The sequence below is a fragment of the Nymphalis io genome, chromosome 29 (genome assembly GCF_905147045.1).
Source record: "Nymphalis io chromosome 29, ilAglIoxx1.1, whole genome shotgun sequence".
Lineage (NCBI taxonomy): Eukaryota > Metazoa > Arthropoda > Insecta > Lepidoptera > Nymphalidae > Nymphalis > Nymphalis io.
The window spans coordinates 7,614,981-7,626,432 of record NC_065916.1 but is presented as its reverse complement, the minus strand read 5'-3'; the positions used below and the strand labels follow the sequence as shown (position 1 = coordinate 7,626,432).

The following is an 11,452-nucleotide window of genomic DNA, read 5'->3' as shown; positions in this document are numbered from 1 at the left end:
GTTTCACCAGTGCCATCAAATCCCACCTCCCCGCCACAGCAACCGCTACCTCCACATTTATCAGGACAGCAGGTACAGACTTATACTACTACCTCAAGAGAAAATTAAAAACAAAATTCTTCCCGAAAACGATTGAAAGCAACTGAAATACGTGCTGAGTATTTAGAAATAGAGAGAAAAAAGAATGAAGTTCTTGGAAGCAGTCTTAGCAGGTGGTAAAGAAAAAGACATTCCCAGGTCAGATGACTATCACTTTTTGATGAGTCTATTACCAGAAATGAAGAAGCTTAAAGAAATACAGAAAATGAGACAGAAATTCACTAAAGCTCTGATGGACGAAATTAGTCTCAATCGGTATCCAGGCTATCAAAGCTATTACACTTAACCTCCTTCTGACTACGCCATAAATAATTCATAAAATAAATAATTTATGTATTTTTTTATTTTTTGAAGTCCTTTGGTTGTGTCCTTAACTAGAGTCACAACGAACAGCATCATCGTCAAATATATTCGCCTTCCCCAAGGATTTTCATAAAACAAAAAATCATCCCATTCCGTTTATAGAACATTTAATAGCATATCTTTAAAAAAATCCGAGTAAAGGCGAAGCTTTAGATATTTGAAAGTTTACAAGGTGAAACGAAACATTAGTCGAGATTGCATTCTTCTTAATGGAAATTTCTAGAAGACTTTAAAACTGATTTTGTTCGTACTTATTAGGGAGAGTCAGAACAACATAAAATCAGAATATTGTATGTGCAAAATGGAACAAAGCAACACCTTACAAAAATGACTTGGCAATCATGTTTTTAGTTTGACCAACCAAGTTCAAATGTTATTATTTATCATTCCAAAAAAACTGTTAGTTTCAAATATGATAAGATATTATCTGAGATATACAACAAATGTGGGAAATGTCCAAAGGCGATTGAGGCGACATTGATCGAATTAAAGAGGTTTTTGCGACTTGACGACAGTAACAAAAAAGACGACGGATTTACACTAAATAAATATAAAACAAAAATTATAAAAGACAACATTCATAACAAAGAGCGTACAAAAATTGGTTAAAACCACATTGCAATAAAAATCATTAACAACAAAAACACCAAACAAAATGTAATTTACATTAATCATATTGGTTATAAGCAAATTTACGATACTTTAAATAAGTGACTGAGCTAAACACAATTTCCTCGTTCCAGCTGTGTATAAGGAACGAAGCATTTAACACAACACACTAAGTATTATGTTAAATACCTATGGGGACACACACACATATGTCGACATCGTTTTATTCAGTCGTCACACGGACTCATATGGTATAAGCAATCTACGAGCGCGCGTGGCCTTTATTTGTGTTTGTAACCGTAAACACATAAATGCGTTAGTGTGTGTAACCGACGGAGCGATCAGTAGCGAGTGAGCCTTCGCTCGGGTAACTTGTCCTTATTGTTTCCGCGTCGCTATTGTTCACGAAGTACGGTCAGCATGTCAAACCTCAAATGTGAAAGAAAACGTAAAATAATTCATAGCGAGGTAAGTTTTTTTATTTTTATACTTGTTTTTTGATATTGTTGTAGTTACCAATATGTAACTTTACTACTATTTGCAGGGACGCGCCATTATTGCCCGCGTGTACCACTTTCTTCAAGAAGAGTATAATTTTATGAAAGCGAACAATATGGATCATTGCGATTTGAGTCCTTTGGCTAATATACGGAAATGTACCGCTGAAGCTACAGGGTTTAGTGAACGAACTGTAACTACAATTTTAAAAGAAGAAAAAAACTGCCATCTTCTTCTGCAAGTTTTACTTCACCTATGAAAAAACGACGCAAGAGAAATAATAAATTTAATTTAGACAACATGAACCTTGAAATCATTCGAACTACTGTGCAAAATTTCCATATTGTAGAAAAGCAATTACTAACATTATCAAAATTGCGATCAGTTTTGAGAGAAAAGATTGGGTTTGATGGATGCTTAAACACATTACGTTCGATATTAAAGAAATTAGGCTACAAATGGAGAAAAATTGGGAACAACAGAGAAGCATTACAAGAAAGACATGAAATTCAACTTTGGCGTTTAAATTTTTTAAAAAAGATCTTTCAATACCGTTCGGAAGGTCGTCCTATTGTATACACTGACGAAACATATGTTTTGACTTCTCACGTGCGGCAAAACACCTGGTTGCGTCAAAACAATGACCCCAAAGGCAATAAACAGTTTTCAAAGAAACTGAGCACAGGAAGCCGCTTTATTGTAGTCCATGCAGGCAGCAGCGACGGTTTTGTGCCTAATGCTTCGCTAGTCTACAAAGCTGCATCTACATCAGGAGATTATCACTCAAATATGAATCATGATAATTATACAAAATGGCTTAATGAAAAGTTATTGCCGAACTTACCTGAGAAGTCAGTTATTGTTATGGACAACGCTTCTTATCACAATACTCGGAGCAGCAAAATACCGACCTCTAATTTCAGTAAAAGGGAAATGCAAAAGTGGCTGACAGAGAATGGCATCTCATTTGATAATCGTTTTAAAAAAGTAGAACTGTATGATTTAATTAAAAAGAACAAGGACCATTTTATAACATTTAAAATAGATGACTTTATAAGAAAAAAAGGTTTCGAAATCTTAAGACTCCCTCCGTATCACCCAGAGCTTAACCCGATTGAAAATATATGGGGTATTATAAAAAACTAAATTGCCTCAAAAAATATAGGCCAAACCATGACCGTTGTTCAAAGTTTAATAGATGAGTGCATAAATAATATAGTGTGGCCACCATCCGCCACCCGCTACCCGCTACCCGCTCCGCTTGTTATTATTGCACCGAGCGCATACGCATCACGCATCAAGCGCGTGCACGCAGACGAAGGTGCACGACAGGACCGCGTGATCGGCGCGGGGGACGGGCGAGGATTGCGGCGTACTGCACCATTCGCTCGCTTACCGCGCTACTAGCTACTAGTTACTATCTCTGTTCTCGCTTCTCATTTATGCTTTATTATTGCTAAGGGTATCGCGAAATGTATGTGCTTAATACACATTTCTAAGTTTAAATAACGTTGTATTATTCATCTCTCTAAACGTTAACGTAAGTGAGTAAAAGCACTAGATTAAACTTGCCACAAACAAATCGATAATGAAGACGATAATACTACTGAAACGAGTGACTCTGAAGTTTGGAAGAGACCAAAATATATCCAAAGAAAAAAAGATGATGCAGAATATGGGTTAATAAAAAAAATAACAAGTCATTTGAGCGATCAAGTAACTGCACATACTCGTACACAGGAACCTGACAAGTCCTGTGACAGTGATATGCATTTTTTGCTATCTTTATACGATAGATTCGCGATGATTGGAAACTGAATGCTCAGATAGAAATATTGAATGTAATTCAAAAACATCACACACCTACACGTAATGATAATTACAGTGAATATGGACAGGGGTATACGACACCAGCGTACCAACCGTACGAGCGACCATCAACGTCTGGGTATCGGCCAGATATGGAAACAGGCGGTCCACAGCTTCGCAATTTGCGTACTACATCCACACCAAGAGATGTTTCAGTGCCAGCATCTCCACTCAGCGTTTCTTCTCAGGCTTCAAACTATAATGATCCGATTATAATGATCCGATTATAACGGATATTTTCGGAGATTAATTACCTACCTCTGTTGATTTTTGAATGACAAAATAAATAAAAATATATTAAGTATGCTCTTTGTTTTCGCTTTCTATCCCCCCTACCACAGTTAGGTAATAATAAAGGCCTGAGCAGACCGGATACGTGGCGTGTGCGTAACGTACAGTCAGCGACATATTGACCTACGAAAGTGAAAAAACCACAGCTGATGTTGATCTCTATACGTTTAAAATTCAGTTGCAGAAATTTTACAGATAAGGGTAGGTCGATATGACGCTAACTGTACATGCATACTGTTGTAATAATAGGAAACTATATGAAACGTGCCCACAATCATAATCGTACTTTTTACTGTTAATGAATTAAGAGGCCGTACATGGTTTTGCTCGCAACACTACCGCCACTTTCATAAAAATAATAAGATATTTTTATTTATGTCTTAAATAAAAAGATACATTGTTTTTAGTGAAAGTGGCGCTAGTGCCGCGAGCAAAACCAGGTAGGTACGGCCTCTTAATTTGCATCTGTATTTTATATTTTATAAATTAATTTCATCAGCCCGGTGAGTCTGTCCCGGTAGATGGAACTAATTATATTTTCTAAGCACTTAAAAATATTTAACTATAAAAACAATTACTCACCTCAATGTCATTGCCAGACGTTCAACAGATGGTATGCTTTTTCTCATGGCCGTGTCTTTTTTTTGCAACTCACTATTCAGTTCGTTTAACAAGTAGTCAAATGTATTCTTGCTCATTCTAAATTTTTTATAAAATTTCATCTTGAACCTTCGAAGTTTTGGATAATCAGTACGGAATTGGCTTTGACTTTTGTTTTCCAATAAAGGATGTACCCAATAAATTCTATTTCGACGAATACGCTGATTTCGTCGTCTTCTTCTTATTAATAAAAGCCATAACAAGGATAGCAACAACAATCTTTCCTCCATGACTACGTTCAGTCAAGCCGTGTTACCTCTACTAAAGCTGGAGTATAACTGCACATGACCACGTGGTTACCACATCGCAACGACAGCGACAACGCAACCACATCGACATTTTGTCGGTACCACAACGCAACTGCAAAAAGTCGCTGCGACACTATTCACACGTAACCACAGCTTGACCACATTTTGTCGCTGCGACGTGGTGTGGTTGTGGTACGTGTGAATTGACCCTAACTGTAATGCATATATTCATTGTGAAACATCGCATGGAAAAGTTCGTCCTTATTTGCCGTTGGAATTCCGCGCGTCGGCTTACAACGCGATTCATTGAATTAGTCATCCCGGCATACGAACAACGAGAAATATGATGCGAGAGAGATACTTCTGGAAATCGATGAACAAACATATTGCATCATGGACTAGATCATGTTTGGAATGCCAAAGGTCCAAAGTTCAAAGACAGAATATTTCACCATTTAAGTCGTTTGAAAAAAGTGATAGATTTGAACATATTCACATAGACATCGTGGGTCCTCTTAAATATTTCAATGGATATCGATATATATTAACAATGTTGGACAGAAGCACTGGTTGGCCTGAAGCGTATCCTTTAAAGGACATAACAGCAGAAAGTGTAGCCGAAGTCGTTTATTATGGCTGGATTACTAGATTCGGTTGTCCATTGAGAGTAACGACAGATCAAGGACGTCAATTTGAGTCGAACTTATTTAACCAACTAGCCAGAAGAATGGGAATAACAAGAATAAGAACTACAGCATACCATCTACAGGCAAACGGTGCAGTTGAAAGGTGGCATCGTTCTCTAAAAACTTCTCTTATATGCAGAGGTAACACAGATAATTGGGTTAAAAAGCTACCTAGCGTATTACTAGGATTAAGAGCAAGTTACAGGGACGATACTCAGATAAGTGCAGCTGAGTTGGTGAATCTTTAAGACTTCCTGGTGATTTTTTTGAGCTGAAAAAGCCAGAAATCTCACGTGAAGAAACATTTTTACAAGCGTTAAGGCAGAAAATAAGGCATATAGCAGCAATACCAAGGCGCCAATTACGTCAAAACAAAATTTTTGTACACCCGGAACTTGAAAAATGTTCACATGTTGTATTTGTTCGTTGCGACCGAGTGTCAAGGCCGCTTACTCCTCCGTATTCTGGTCCATACAAAATTTTAAGTCGAACAAATAAATATTTTAAAATTCAAGAGGGAGATACGCAGAAAATTATTAATATAGATAGACTCAAGCCCGCGTTCACGTTACACTCTGATGACATAGCAATATCGCCCAGTATAGAGCCATGTAACATTAACAAGGAGCCCATGGTAACCAGGACGCATCAGTAAACCTACAGTAAGATTCACTCCCTAGACGACTGTCATCGTATCGACTGTTTTAGCTGTATCTCTATATTTTAATAATTTTATTTTTCGAAAAATAATTAAATATGGGTAAATCAGTAAGTAAAGAAGAAAAAGAAGAAATCATTATTGCACAGACAGGTGCTGGAAATAGCGCAACGGCTTCAGAAACGACCACGCATCTTAGCACTAGGGTAGAGTTGTATACTCTCGCAATTCTGACCCTGGTATTGTGTGTTATTTTCGATATTGTATGGAAACGTTGCAAAATGCAATTCACAAACTTTATGAGAAGGACACTACTGGATACTTCTGTTGTCGTCAGGGGGCAACCAGGGAACCCTATCCCCCAGAAGAACCCAGGATGCCAGCAAGTGATTGTGTAGTGAAGTGTAATAAATTTAAAATCATAATCGTATTTGTTAATTGTGTAACCATGATATTAGTTAATGAGTATGTTCGTAATATTATATATATATTTTTTTGTAATTGTTCAAAATGATAGATATTAAATTGTACTATTTTTTTTGTATGACTAGGTGCAAAATTTATGTTTAATTATTTTAAGACTAATTTCACAAAAACCGCAATTCCAAGGACATTTCACCTCGTACAGGCCCCGCATCAACGCATGCTTACTTCGTGCAGAGCGCTTGGAAGATACGGCCGTGTTAGTGTTTCGCGCCATTTTCTTATAATTTTTCGTGTGCACAAAATAAACGGAAGTCAATTTCTGTTATTAATTCGACAATTTTTTTAATTTCATACTGTAGCTAGGTCATTTGAGACTGGTTTTGTGATACATACGAAGTGATAAATTTTTAAACTATTGTTTTATAACTTATTTTTTTCAAGTTGTCAGATTAGGGTAATGAGAGTCGCGGTGACTCCCATTTCCCGCAGTGATTCTCATTATCCGCAGTAATTATGGCGTTTACATGATTCGATTTTTTTATAATTTATTTATAGTATATATGTCTTGGGCGTCAAACCGTATTTAGCAAACAAGTGGAAGAGGACCTGGCAAACCGGGTTAAATTAATGGCAAAAGCTTTTTACGGATGCACTGCTACCCAAGTCAAAAAGATTGCCTTCCAATACGCAGAAGACCATGGAATCAAAAACAATTTTGACAAAAATGCAAAAATGGCAGGTCGTGACTGGCTTGAAGGATTTCTGAAAAGAAACAACATCGCTGTTCGCAAGCCTGAGGCTACCAGCATCAATCGAATCACTGCTTTTAATAGGCGGAAAGTTGAATTGTTTTATGGCTTACTGGAGGAATTGATGGACAAACACAAGTTTTTACCACAAAACATGTACAACTGTGACGAGACTGGAATCTCGACAGTCCAGGATCCTGGAAAAATCTTAGCTCCTAAAGGTGTGAAAAGAGTTGGATCCATAACTAGTTGGGAACGAGGCAAAAACATAACAATGTTGTGTGCAATGAGTGCTGCCGGTGGATTCGTTCCACCGATGTATATTTTTCCAAGGAAGAGAATGTCTCCACAGATGGAGAAAGATGGCCCAGCTGGTGCAGTCTACAAATGTTCTGACAATGGATGGATAAACGAGAATTAGTTTTTTGAATGGCTACAACATTTCACTGCGCATACTAAGCCGTCACCAGAACAACCCATTCTACTAATACTAGATAATCATGCCAGCCACATGTCACTACAAATCTTTGAGCACTGCAAAAAAAATAACATACATATGCTTTCACTGCCTCCGCACACATCACACCGCATGCAGCCGCTTGATGTCACATTTTTTGGGCCTTTTAAAGCTGCTTACAAGAGAGAGTGTGACTTATTTTTAAAATCTCGGCTTGCAGAAAAAATAACACCTTATGATGTGGTAGCGTTATCAAAGAAAGCATATGAAGCTGTGGCATCTATTAACAAAGGAGTGTCTGGATTTCGAGCAACAGGTATATTTCCAGTCAACTCTAGTGTTTTTTGCGATGAAGACTTTTTACCTGCTGAAATACTTACAAACACTACAGACTCTATTGCAACTGTACCTATGCTTGCATCTACAAACTTTTTGGCTATGCCAAGTACACCACCGGTGGACCCTGCTGTATCGGTCCCCACGCTTGTTTCTGCCAGTTTGAGTGCTTTGAACACTGCTCAAGCATATACCCGGCATTGCCATTTGCCACTCCACCTAGCCAAGTCGTTGCACAAACTTCACTATCCCTAATTGCAAATTCTAGTTCCTTCTTTGCATCAACCACTCCAGTAATTCCAACCATTCCGCAATTGTTAACACCTCCAATCGCATCAACTAGCTCTGTTTTGCTATCGCCGATTCTTCCACAAAAAAATATTGTAACCTCACATACAGCTTTTGAAAGATTGCTTCCAATTCCTCAACAAACACCATGTGTCGAAACGAGAAAGGGTGGAATTAAGCAACATGCAAAAGTTTTAACGTATACACCATTAAAAGATAGTCTTTTAGAAAAGGAAAATAAGAAAAAAGAGAAAGCAGAGAAAGAAAAATACAAAACTGAAGGTAAGAAGGCAAAAAAATGTAAGAGAAAAATGGCAGACAAAATAACTACTGCGAAAGCAAAGAAAACGCAAAAACAAAGAAACAAGGCTAAAAGACGTGTTTTACAAGACATCCAATCGACCTCCGAGTCAGATTCAAGCCTCCATAACATTTGTGACGACGATGAAGATGATGACCTGGAAAATAGAGATGGGATTGGTACTAGTACCTGCCTTATTTGTACAGAGTTCGGGCGCAACAAAGAGATCTGGTACAGATGTACGGTGTGTGGGCTGTGGGCACACGCAGACTGCACCGGATGGGATTCAGCAGAAGGATATGTGTGTGACAACTGTTAGAATCTGTTGACTCCCATTACCCAATGCGTGACCACAATTACCCGCATGTGTGGGCAATAGTGGTCAAAGTGATTTTTTTCTTTAAGTCATATAATTAAGAAAGTTGGTCACCAAAGTAAATGAAACTCGTCAGACTGATAGTTGATTAAGTAAACTATGTTAAAAACTTATATTAATAAATATTACTACAAAGACCTGTGTTTTGGAGAGATTATTGCTTAAGTGACTCCCATTACCCACTCCTCCCCACTGTGCCGTGTGCACATAGGTATTTAATTTTGTAACACTATATTTTTGTAATAAGATAGTCGTGCTCGATGTTGGAACTTCTCTGTACAGTCAGTCATACTGTAGAAAGCGCAATAAAGAGACGTAAAAATTGGATTCGTGGTTTGTTCTGCACCTCTTATAATATTTAATTAAATTATAAAAAATACCTACAGTAAAGGTATAAGTGCTAGGCAAGATAGATTTCGCGAAAACCATATAAAGACTATTCAAGGCATTAAAGATATACAGGATAAAATAGTTAAGATAAAACTTTATTCTTTGAATTCAGAGACGCACTCTCGAATGAAAAGGCAGTCGGATTTTCATTGCAGAAATCAGTACAAGTTGTCGCAGTTACAACTCAAACCAGAACTCAGAGTACGCAAACTCCGAATTAATACAAAGCACATTACGGCAATTCGAAATATTCACATTACATAACGGATTTTATCTAAACGACTGGATTACACACACATGACCACAAAAAACGGCCTCGTGGAAAAACCAGTGACAATACGACGATTTTAGCTGCACATCTATAAGATAAGCATCCTCATGCGTTTTTGAAACTTAAAAATACAAACGCAAGGTCAAGTGAAGTGAATATTACACCAAGGGCACTCAGAACCTAAACGAATGACAACAAGAACCAGTTCACCCGTTTCTTCGACTAATTACTAATGAACCTGCCGAGATAGAAAATGACATTATGGAGTAGTCTGAATCTGCGATTTACGATGATACTGGTGTAAGTATTTTATTTGTGGTAAAGGTAATTGGCGCAGTCGGTAGGATATTTGAAGCAGTCCTGAATACATCCAGAACCAAGACGCGCTCCAGGAAGACCCAAAGCAGCCGCTTACACGCTAAAGTGTTTTATCAAGTATCGGAATCTACGTGTACGCAGCTGAGGACGCACTTAGCAATCAGTGCAGCGAAAAACCAGAGACGACACATATAAGTGCTTTGAACTTTTTCTACTTCGTGTTGCCTATCCTTTTCACACCATTTTCCACCCAAGAAAAAAAATAATGTTCTTACACGCTTTATTTGGATTTGTTACCAGATAGTTTTAACTTACCTCATGAATCAAACAGGTTATGAGGTAAGCAATGTATATTTTATTCATCGGATTTCAAGTAAAATTACTGGTCCCGCAGCTAGGATTATTAATTCCAATGGAATATTAGAAAGCTGGCTGGGCATTAGGAACGCCTTAATAAATAACTTTGCGGACCACATGGAAGAAACTGCTCTATATAACGACTTATCAATAACCTCTCAAGGCAACGACACCCCGCAACAGTTTAACGACAAATGTCAAAACCTTTTTAGTACCATTATGACATACGTGTAGCTTTCCGACCACGGAAAAAAATGTAGGTATTATTTGGCATGTGACGATGCACAGCATCCGGATGTGACGTCACGTCTGCTCCCCACCATTCGATTGGTCCCAGGGTGGCAGTTAGCCGTTTTGCTTTCATAGCGTCGTTACTTCTCTTAGTGTAAACATCTATTCTTGATCAGTGTTTTGAGGTTCTTTTAGTGATTATTTAATTTAAAAAAATTACTGTTTTAACAAGAATTTAATCCAGTATAATTAATGAGTAGTGAAAGTGAAGTGGAAAATGTGCACTTGGACCATATTGGTTTACGTGGTACGAGGTTTCCCGAAAACGATTGAAAGCAACTGAAATCCGTGCTGAGCATTTAGAAATAGAGAGAAAAAATACGAAGTTATTGGAAGCTGACTAAGCAGATGGTAAAGAAAAAGACATTCCCAGGTCAGATGACTATCGCGCATCGCAGACGGGTAGGCACTTGCATGAGACTTTTGACTTTGACTGACCTATCGATGTTGAGGTAAACTATGACCTTAACACTCAGCATTTACCAATATTGGTCACAATTGCCCTCCAGCGCGATTTTATAGTGCTCCGTTCCCCACGTTTGCGGGCCGACTGGAGGCGCTACTCCTCTGAGCTCTGGGGTTTGAGTTCACGGTCCTGATCGCGACGACTGACGACGTAGAAGGAGCTGCTTCTAAAATTTCTGGGGCGATCCAGAAAGCCAAAGAAGCAGCTACCACACACGGAGGAACGCCAAGGAGACGTCTGGACCAGCTGCCGAGCTCACTCCGAGCGAAACTGCGGAGGAAGCGGGATCTTCGCCGACTCTGGGCACGATCGCGCTGCCCGAGGGTAAAACGTGACCTCAACAAACTTGCAGAGGAAGTGTCGCGTGCGCTCGTGGCTCTCGAGGATGACTACTGGGAGGCCACCATCGATCGAGCATCCGAGCATGACACGACGCTGTTCCACC

General features: G+C 38.6%; 1 pseudogene; it reads left to right on the top strand.

Annotated features, from left to right (window-relative positions):
* The first annotated feature begins 1,414 nt into the window (after positions 1–1,414).
* Positions 1,415–2,976, top strand: LOC126779403 (uncharacterized; annotated as a pseudogene).
* The last annotated feature ends 8,476 nt before the right edge of the window (positions 2,977–11,452 follow it).